Below are 11,670 nucleotides of genomic sequence, written 5' to 3'. Positions count from 1 at the left end.
TTTTTGTATTATTTACACCAAAAATATCAAAAAAAACCTACGTATAGTTTTAATATTATCACGGTTATACCGTCCTCGCTATTCTCACCGTCGCTTGGATTCGTTTTTTTTTCACGTAAATAGTAATATTGAATCAATTTCGTCAGCATTTACAGCTTAGTTCTGTGCACACGTCGTCTGGTTTTCTTGCCACTGCGGCACCGCAAATATGACGTAAATAATATTATATGATAGAATTGTGCAGTCATAGCGACTGACTCAATGACGATGTAAACTCAATACCTAAAACTGTACAGCAAATCGGTACTCAGTGGTTACCAACTTTCCCCCTTTTTTTTTTGTTACTTAAAAAAACTGTCAATATATACGTTTGACTGTGTGAGCCACCGCACATTGCCTTTTTTTGTAATTTTTTGTATAACATTTCAGTACAGCAGACATACACACGGTTATTCACAGTATTAATAATAATTATATTTAGTACATTATACTAATAATAATTTGTTTAAATTATATTACACGTTTCTAACGCCCAAAATTAAATTGTTGTGTTTTCAACGTGACGCTTGTTTTTCTATATGAACAAAAATAATTCGAAGACTTAACTGAGACAAACAAGTCCACCACAACACAAAATGTATAGTGACAAATAATATAATATTATGAAGATTTTATGTTTAAAACGAAGATATTAAACGAAGGAGTTTTCACATACGTTTAGGCATTTGAAATTAGAAACATCAGTATTTACTAGCTTTGTGCCATTGTATTATTGTAAAATACAACATTGTCAATATGATATTTTAAAATATTAAGAAATACCTACTTACTCTTTATAAAACCCAACAATTTAGAATTTTTTTTAAGTGAATCTGTAAAATTCTGCTGTATTCAGTGTAGGCCTGGGATCTAAAGGGCCCAGAAGGTAAGTTATTCAAAGTGCCTCTCAAAAATATAATTTAAAAACGTTTTATAGATATTAATCACATAATATGGATTAATATATAAATAATACATAGTAATATTAATATAATATCGATCAAACATCGCAGTACGTATTTTACCATATAATCATAGATTCCAAAATTATATTATAATTACCACGGACTAAGAATTAAGATATTATGTGTTTAGTATCATTAAAAATTAAAATAATAAAATGTATATTACATTATTATTATAAAATTATTTAATGGATCCAAACGCACACCACTGGGCTATATATAGTATGTAAATTTTGGTAAATAATTTCATTTATTTCTTAAAAAATACGGGTTCGGTCTCTGAGGTGATTGCCTCCTAACTGCCTGGGCCAGGCCGACACTGGCTGTATTGCGCCTACGTCTTTGAATTTTGAGAACGGCGTGTACTAAAATATGGCAGTATTGAATTTAATATTAATTATTATGGCTGCAATATCCACTAATTATGAAATGCCATTTACCGGAGTTTTTACTGTTGCATTCAACACTTGTACAAAATAAGATTTTATTCAACGCAAGAATGCCACAACTCGATATATTATGTCTTATTTTGAATTCTTATTTTTTATGATTAGTTGGATGAATTAAAAATCTAAATATTAAATTTGTTATACTACCACACTTACTCTTTTGGAAATTACCTAGTGAAAAATTCAATATTGACACCGACAAATTGTTTTGGTGAAAAGTTATAATCAAATGAATAATTTATATTTCATATCGCGTTCTTGCATAGTTGCATTACATAGATAAACCTCATTTTACACTATTCGAATGCATTCGTATCTTAAAATTGATAAAATTGCTGTTTTATTTTGAGCGAAAAAACGCGCGGGACGTGTGTGTTAGAATGTGCCTACTAATGTACTTCTGAATATTTATAATAATACAATGTACAATATATAATTACATAATAATATTATAGTATGTTTGTATGGTACTATAGAACTCGGCCTCTCGTCTCATGAAATTCGAATGTGTGACCGTCACGGACCACGTATAATATTATCTATTTTAAGTATAGAAAAATATGTTACAAATAGAGGTATCAAATAACACCGTCGAATTATTCGATAAATATTGCTTGTTAATTATTGTTCATTCAAGCACGTCACAATAAATATTAAATAATATTAATTCCGAAGAAATGATTAATACATTTGAAAGAAAATAGTATTAAAACCATTTTTTATTACAATTATTTATATTTAAATGATAGAGATTTTAATACTGTAATTATAATTAATTAATATAGAAAGTATAAATATATTTTGCATGTGTACATCATTTGTAGTTTCGTAAAATGTATTCTAACCTATGGCGATCGAATAGTTTTTAGATTTTTATCGGTTTGATAAATGTATTGATTTCATACAACGTTTTCTATATTTATTTTTTTATGCCTACGGTGTACCTGTATGGACTGATGACTATGAAAAAAAGCAATATTACCTATATATCTTACCAAGTAACATATAATACATAGGCTGACCTTTATACCCTGAAAATTCGCTTATCTTACGCAATGGTTATGTACAAAAATATAATATATACTCTAACAGTGGCTTCCTCAATAACTATATATAGGTACCTATACTCGAGAATCGACATTCGACACCTATATTATAGGCTATAATATTATACAAGAGCAGAGAGGTTATTGCGCCTAATTACTTGTATATTAATTTAGCAGAACTATATTTTAGTCAACAAATTTTTATCTGAATTTTTTTTTTTTATTATTCCCCAGCACCGCTTAATTATAAGAGCTCAATAGTATATTAAAAGTATGCACTTAAAATTGATACCTTTGGTAACTTTGAGTTCCATGTGTATCAATTCCAATACACAACTAACAGTTTATTCGTGCGGTGTGTATTGATAATGATATATAGTTATATGATATGTGATATGGACACTAAATGTCTCGGTCAGAATGGTCAGTTTTGTATTTTTTGGCCCGGCACTCAGTGTTAAAATAATTTTAAAAAATTGGTACCTACATTTTTTTAATTTTTGTTTTTTCAAATACCATTTTTTTTTATTATACTTCATAGTAGAATAATGTCATAATATTATATTATTCGATAGATATAAAATAATCACTGCTCAGGAATTGAGTACAGGCTATTCTTTTACTAAAAAAATCAAGTCACTTTAATATTATACGAGCGTTTTCAATAAACGTCCAATAATTCAAATTCTATAATTTTAGTCGTTAGACATTGTCCATGAGCAAATATAAAAAATCCAAAAACATAAATTCATATATTTATACTTTCATATGTATATATATTTAAGATTCTATACACGGTCGACGGGTATAGTCGACATATATAACTCTGTCCTGGTCGCCGGTGTCGACTACACGTCCACAAATATAGTGTTCACTTTGACGGTTCTTAATTTTGACTGGCAATGAGATAACGTTTTCAAATATATTATAGGCCATCAGGTACTGTCTCAAGAATCTAATGGTATAATTGGTTTTTAATTTTTGTTTGTTTTTAGTGCATGTATTTATTTTTTACCCGAAATGACAATGTCTTCGAACGATCGTAAACAATAACATACCATATTATAATATACTCTATTATTGTTGTTACATCTGGATGTATAAAGCGTGTTTTTTCAATATACAGAATGATTAAAAAATATAAAATTATTTTCATCACAAATCATTGAATTTATTTTTGAAATTAAAATTATTACGAGCAGAACCATCAGTATTTATATTTTATTTACTTTTACACTTTAATTATTTGTATAACAATAAGATTGTTCTTAATAAGTAAACCCGTGTATAAATTATTAATTTTTTAGTTTTTTATTGCCAAAATTGCAATATGTTTTATGCGCCTTTCAAAAATATAATATAAAAAAAAAACGGTAATAAAAATCTAATTTAAGTTTCTTACATAAATTTTTTTTTGATAAAGGTAGATTATCCTATAAGAAATCTTGTATTACATTTTAAAATCTTAGTTATAAAAAGGAAAATTTTTACGAATTATTAACTCAAAATAATTTGCTAATTTTCGTGATTTTTACATATTGTGTCAATTTTTGAACTTAAAATGCTAATAAAAAAAAACTGTGACTAAGGATTTTTAATATTTTTCAAATCTCATTGTAAAAATATAGTAGGAGCCCTATATTAAATTTTCAAGTATTTTTACTCAACAAATAAAATTGTATTGACATTCATAGAAAAAAAAACTAATTAAATTGGAAACTGAAATTGTCCGTAAACAGCTCAAAACAAATCAAAATATTTTGAAAATTTTATCATGTATAGAAAATGGATATATAAACAACCAGTGAAAATTTCATGTACCTACAATCATTCGTTTCAAAGTTATACCAAAAACCAAAATCAATTTTCTCGAAAACAGATTTTGCGTAAAAATTCCCGTTTTTCCTTAATTTTTCTTTAGTTTTTCACGGCGCTTTTCAAAACTATTTTTTTGACCCCCCAAAGTACCAACTAGATTCACTTTCCTATCAGAAAAGGTACTGTTGAAGAAAATCCAAGCACTTTTACTGTCCTATAAGGTGATGACAGACACAACAATAAAAAAAAAAATAAAAAAAAAAAACACATCATTGTAAAATCAATACATTCATCGTTCCACTCAGAATCTAAAATGTAGCTGCATATTTTGACAATTTTGACTGCATATTTCGATAATTTTTAGTGCAACAAGTCAAGATCCGAACCCTAAATTTATTTATACACGAAAACTGTAAAACTTGGTTTTAATCTATACTTAAAACATCGCCCATGTCATAATCCTGGCTACGCCAGTGCACACGTACGACAAGGCGCATTTTCTTTCACCAGTTTCAATAGTATGCTCTTAGTTGATATCACACCCGCATGTGATGTCTCCTGTCTTACAAATGTACAACATAGAAAAAACTGTTTTGCGCGTGTATGCTATATTGATATGTGTTATTAGGTTATGTCGTATGTGTATATTATAATAATTGTTTTCAGCTTTCAAGATTTTATTTATGAAAAAGTTTTATAATCGAGAGCAATTAATAAGAAACATAAAACTTCAAAGAATAAAATAAATTATTAAACTAAATACTTTACAGAGGATATAGGTATATAGATTGCAGAGCGCGGGTCGCCGGTGTCCACGCATAGTCGACCGGACGTATTTTCGGTGCGGCAATACGAGCTCGGGGCTACGCGCGCCGATAATGGCCACGGAGCTCAACGTGGTAAAGAATAATACATAATATACTGATGTACGCATATAAAGTAGCGCGTGGGTACGCCGATATTTATAATACACCATAGACGTAGACCAAAAGGTCTATGTTAATACACAAGTATTAAAGAAGCACGTGCCACCCATAGTCCATGAACCTATAAAATACCTATCTTTTATAGGTCTATGGGTACACCGACAAAACTGGAGGGGCGTAGAGTAAGTATAGTGGTGAGCGTATACGCACGGAGAGAGAAGATCGCCGAGCTGAGGCAGATTCGCAGATTGAGCCGACGAGTGACGAGTGCGTTCTGAAATTTTGGTATTTCTACTATAAATACAGAGGGAGTAAAGTTTTTTCTATGTTGTACATTTGTAAGACGGGAGACATCACATGCGGGTGTGATGTCCTCAAAATATGAACATTTTCAAATATTAATATTTTACGTACTGATAAGTCCCTTAAAAATTAAAATATCGTAAAAAACCAACGAGATAACACAGATAATGTTCTTATCTAAAAGTTTGATATGATAGGTCAATTCACTCTAATATCAAACTAACAGCATGCTATTGAAACTGGTGAAAGAAAATGTGCCTTGTCGTACGTGCAGTGGAGTGACGTAACCATAATTATGAAATGGGGGGTGTTTTAGTATAGATTAAAACCAAGTTTTTACAGTTTTCGTATATAAATAAATTTAAGGTTCGGGTCTTGACTTGTTGCACTAAAAATTATCGAAATATGCAATCAAAATTGTCAAAATATGCTTAAATATATGCAGCTATATTTTTATATTATTTTTGAAAGATGCATAAAACATATTGCAATTTTGGTAATAAAAAACTAAAAAATAAGTAAGTATATAAACTTCACAAAAATAATTTATACATGGATTTACTAATTTGAATATAGGTAGGTACATACTACAGTGGATACTAGCTATTGCATGTTTTGGACATTTTTTAACTATTGTGAAATAAAACAACTTAATTTTTAAAAATACTGGCATAAAATACTTGGTTGATAAATAAGTTATAACGAATAACGTGATATGTAAACACCGTGATAAACGAACACGTATCTACGAATCATCGCACCAAGAAACGATCAAACATATTATTATCATTGATTAATCACAGCCATTTAATGTTAAACTCGATACCAAATACACAGCGCACTACACTTAAAAACAAAGTAACTGGTCGTAGCACTTATAAGTACATAAAATAATATAATATTAAATCATGATCATTTATCATTCGACATCCCATTTTTTAGACATTTCCATTCAGTGAGTTGTAATCAGTTTAAATAAATGCAACGTCCAATTATAAATGTCCATGCACGACAAATATTACAAATTCACATAGATTTAGTTTTGAGAGATTTATATGAGTTTGTTGATTGAAATAATTACCAAATGTTTATATTGCCATTATACATTTATGGTATACGATTTTCAAAATATTTTTCGAGCTATTAAAGCTATTTAAGGTATTTAGCTAAAACCCAAAAATCTAGAACACATTTAAGCAACATTTTTTTTTTTATAGATTTTTGTAGGTATGTAGTTCAAATCTTGTTGAAATTGGACTTTTAAACAAATAATTTAAACGTTTATAGTTATTTTATTGCAATTCAAAAATATTATTCATGGTGAATTGAAACTTTTAGAAATAAGGCTAAGCAAGACACTTTAAATGTCTGTATGCAGTGATTAGTATCCAAAGAGAATTTTAATTCGATAATTCGAATTAAATGTTTCATTTTTTCACCTAGGTGAGGATTTAGTAATTTTCATCAAGCATACTAATTGTATAACTATTATATTATATTTTATTTGTATACTTCATTTTGAAGGCACATCTTTATCCCTAAAATATGTTTTTTTTAACGCGTTCAATACAGATTTCAAAAAAAAAAATATTATTTAAGTAGGAATAGGTATAAAGTAGTAAATTATTATTAATAATAATAAAATAAAATTCTTCTTCATTTTATACCACGAAAAATTACTGTATGAATAATGAACTATGTTCGCCAACAATTTTGTTTATGTTTTTTTTTTTTTTTTTGAGCATTATAGATTACCGATTCAACTATTTAAGTATACAAAAAAGGTAGTTATAAAAAAAAATATTTAGCTCTTGTAAATTTCTATGGGGAAATGCTAAAAAGTCTAATCTGAATAAGATACAAACCATCCAAAATATGACCTTAAAGAAATTAGTTAACGCCCCTCCATACATATCAAACCACACCCTATATATATATATTGTAACTTAAAAACTATTCATAACGAAGCTAAACGTTTTCATAAAAAATTTAATAACTGTCTATAATCCCATTCAAATCCTCTCATCAAAGAAATTCCATATCATCGATTCATAATTATTAAAAAAAACCCGCGTACAATGACATATGATACACTCTGTATATTTTTTGTATAGTAAAAAATTATAAAATAATATAAAGTCGTTAATATGTAATGATACAATTATTTGGAAGTTAAAGTTGAAAGGGGTCCACTAAGTGTATAAGGTGTTCCAGGGCCCAATTGATCCTTAAGCCGGGCTTGTAATTACTTTTAATATATAAACTTTATATAAATGTTATCTGTTCTCTATTTAAACAAATCTACAATATTTTTATAAATATTTGCAAATGGTTCAACAATTGTAGTGTTCTAACACGGCTGAACTTCCCGCCGAATCTACTTAAGTCCAAAGGCTTTACAAGTCTCGTGATCGGCGCGGAATGTTCGCGACGAGTCGTTCCCCCTCCACAGTGTCCACACGCCTACCGGCATCCACGGCTCTCGTGCCGGGTCACTTGTTTTTTGTCTGTTGCCTACGCTTGAACTTGGCAGATCACGTACCACTGGTTCGCGTCGTATCGTGTGGCTGTGTTCGACTAGGTGGTCAGTCGACATTGGTGCAGTGTATTTATTATTATTTTTTTGTGCACGTTAAGACCGTCGTAAACCTTGAGACAGTCGGGGTTTGACGGATCAGTGTAGCGGTCCACTACCGAATTATATAATTATTATACCTCAAGACGCTGTCGCATGTCCAGCGAGGACCACGTGCTGACCCGTGACCAACGCCGGAGGTGTCGATCAGGTCATATTATACCTACTTTATGTATTGTTCAGATTTATTATAATTATTGTCATTATTTAGCATTTATTATTAAAAAAACGCGTTTCATGTGAGCATCGTTGACCTAGGGTATTACTCGTAACATTATTCCATACATCGACTATTAATAACTAAATGAATAATTATTATTCCCGGTCCTAGAGAAAGAGAGAGTGAAGGAGACTGATAACTAGTTGTTTATTTTTTTTATTAAAATATTCATGTAGGTATTATGATATAACGCACTAAATTATTATTATTACTTTATATATATAATAAATAACAAAATAAACTTAAAATGTTTTAATATAAAGTATATATATTATATATTATATGTACCTATATAATATATAATCATAACTTCAATACTATGTAATTATCGATATATGTTTATGTGTAATAATACTTACCTTGAACTATATGGTATTGGTGAAAAGTGAAAAGTGAAAATCACTTAATTAAAATTTAAAATAACAATGAATGTTTTTGTCGAACACCAATTCATAGTTAAATTATCCAAAATTATCCAATAGTACATACTTTGTTCGAGTATTTTTTTGAAAAGTATTAAAAATACGTACTATACTTGGTTACTTAAAAAGTAGGTAATTGAATACTTTTACAGTTGACTCAAGCACTTAACAAGATTCGTATGCGTCCATTTTACTTATGAGTTTTTGATGAGACAATATTAGAAAAAGTCCTATAACATATACCGTAAGTATGTATAAAAAAAAAAAAAAAATGGTAATAAGGTTTATTTTATGTGAGGGGGAAGAGCTGAAGTAGGCTGGAGTAATGCGTGAAAGTGGAAAACTGGTTTTCCCGGGAAATTGAAAAGTTTCGGGTTCAATTACAGTCGTGCAAATGCATGCTAATGACGTGCTAATGATTGTAAAAAAAAAATGTGTAAAAAAGTGATTATTTCACTAACGTTACACCAGCCCCCCTCATAGTTTTTTTATAAATAACTCATAAAAAAAGGTCGTGCAAATTCTAAAAATAGTCGCGCAAATGCATGCTAATCCGTGACCTAGTTTTTTTTGTAAAAAGATCAATGAGGGGGGCCAGGGTAATGTACGTCCCCAAATCTCAGAACTATTGCCAGCGATTGTATACCTAACCAAACATAATATTTTTTAAGATATTTTTCAATGTTATTCAAATATAATTTTTCACGTCGATTAATTGTATGTACCTACATTTAAGTTTAAAAAATGCACAAATATGCACAAACATGCAAATTCAAACTTTGTATTTATTTCGCCTTTTCATAAGGCAAATTTATAACTTATATAAAATAATCTACGACCACTACAATAAAACATGAAAGCAGTCCCGAACCCTAAAAACAATATTATATTTATTAGGGGGTTTACTGTACGTGTGTAAGACGGAAACAACATATTATTATGCGTATACGACGACGTAATTATATTTTACAGTCACTGCACAACCCGACTCCGCGAGTCCAGCATGTTCCGTCTATAATATGGTCACGTGAGAGCCCCAGCCAATGGCATGAACTCACGAGGACTACGAACGGCGCGTGTCGGTCGTGGGTGTTTCCGCTACTGTTTACGGAGTAAAGTACAAGCCTCGTACAGTGGCGCAGTGCAGACCGACTGTTAAGGCCTTCCCAGTTCCCACACTTAAATACGTCGGCCGCCGTTTTGATGACGTACGTCAACGAACTCTTTTTGAATTCAACGTAATCAAATACGAATCCGCACACTAGGTACGACGCGTCAAAAGACGGTTATGCAAGCTATTTTTTTTATAATATTATTATAATACCATGCACCAGCGTGCATTTCAGCATTAATTATTAATTAATGCACTAATCAGTCACACAGTCATCACGAATTTTGCTCACGTGTCCCGGTGATAAGTGGTGACACACATATATATAATATGCTTATTTTAACATATATAATTTAGGTATATCGTTATTAAATATTATACACGTCGCAATTAATAATTTAACATAATAATAATTTTTTTACATGCAATTGCAAAAAGGTCAAACCATAATATTAAAACAATAACATTTGTAATTTAATACATTTATAAAATCTTAATGGAACTGTAAACTGTTTTTAAAAAACTATAATTAATTTAATTATATAATTAAAGAATTCGATAATTTTGATATGCTTTAAAGTCAGAGGCCCATGAGGGAGGTTAAAGGTTATGTCCCTCTCCCCCCCCCCAACTCACACATAGATCCTCTTATTTGTGTCTTTGGTACTGTATATAAATACTTAATATATTATATTAATATTGTTATTAACTTTTGAACAGGGTAGTATTCAGAGCAGGGCAAGAGGGCATTAGCCAGGGGCGCAATTATAAGAGTTCTAAGAGGGGCGCAAATTTCAATACTACTTATGTAATATTTTCAAGTAATATTTTAAAAATTTATATTTATTTTACTGACTTACTATAAAAGAGCTTCGCTCTATTTTTATATATAAACATTATTTATGTAGATGCTTGGGGTGGGAATGCATGCGCGAGTTGCGACCAGTTTTCGTCCATCACCTGGTGCGATCTTTGGCTTTTCAGAGTATACGTATTATATTAATATTGATATGCGAATCATATTTAATCATAGATATGTATGTATTTATAGCATAACTATTAACGTAAAGATATTAGGCGTTAGCAAAATGTTATTTAATGTTATTTAAACTTCTCTATTATCGTTTTGTGATGTCGGCCGTCGGGCTAGTCGTATTATCGACTTATCGCTATCGGCTATCGCGTTATTATATTCTTTCTTCAAATAAAACCATCAACAAATTATTATTGTCTATTATAGCAAAGATATATATCAAGTACAGTACACTCGAAGTATAACGGTTTTATTTGCTGTTGAATTGCTGTCTATAATCAGTGGTCGAAGTGGTGGGGGGGGGATACGGGGGGATGGCATCCCTATACTTTTTTGTAGGTACTTACATTTTTCATCCCTCTACTTATTTTGTGCAGAATAACACATCCCTCCTAAGACTTGTGTTTTAAAATTAAATACTTACTGTCATTTTAGATTCTGAGTGGAACGATGAATGTATTGATTTTACAATGATGTGTGTTTTTTTATTTTTTTATTTATTTTTTTATTTTTTTTGTGTCTGTGTACACGATAAGTAGTCGAAATAATGCTACGATTTTCAACTTCAGTATCTTGTTCGATCAGAAAGTGAATATCGTTGGTGCATTGGGGAGGTCAAAATTTAAATTTCCCAGTAGTTTTCAAAAGCGCCGGGAAAAACAAAAGAAAAATTAAGGAAAAACGGGAATTTTTACGCAAAATC

This window comes from Acyrthosiphon pisum, unplaced genomic scaffold, assembly GCF_005508785.2.
Source record: "Acyrthosiphon pisum isolate AL4f unplaced genomic scaffold, pea_aphid_22Mar2018_4r6ur Scaffold_2142;HRSCAF=2659, whole genome shotgun sequence".
Classification (NCBI taxonomy): domain Eukaryota; kingdom Metazoa; phylum Arthropoda; class Insecta; order Hemiptera; family Aphididae; genus Acyrthosiphon; species Acyrthosiphon pisum.
The sequence above is the reverse complement of the archived record's forward strand: the minus strand, read 5'-3'. Positions refer to the sequence as shown.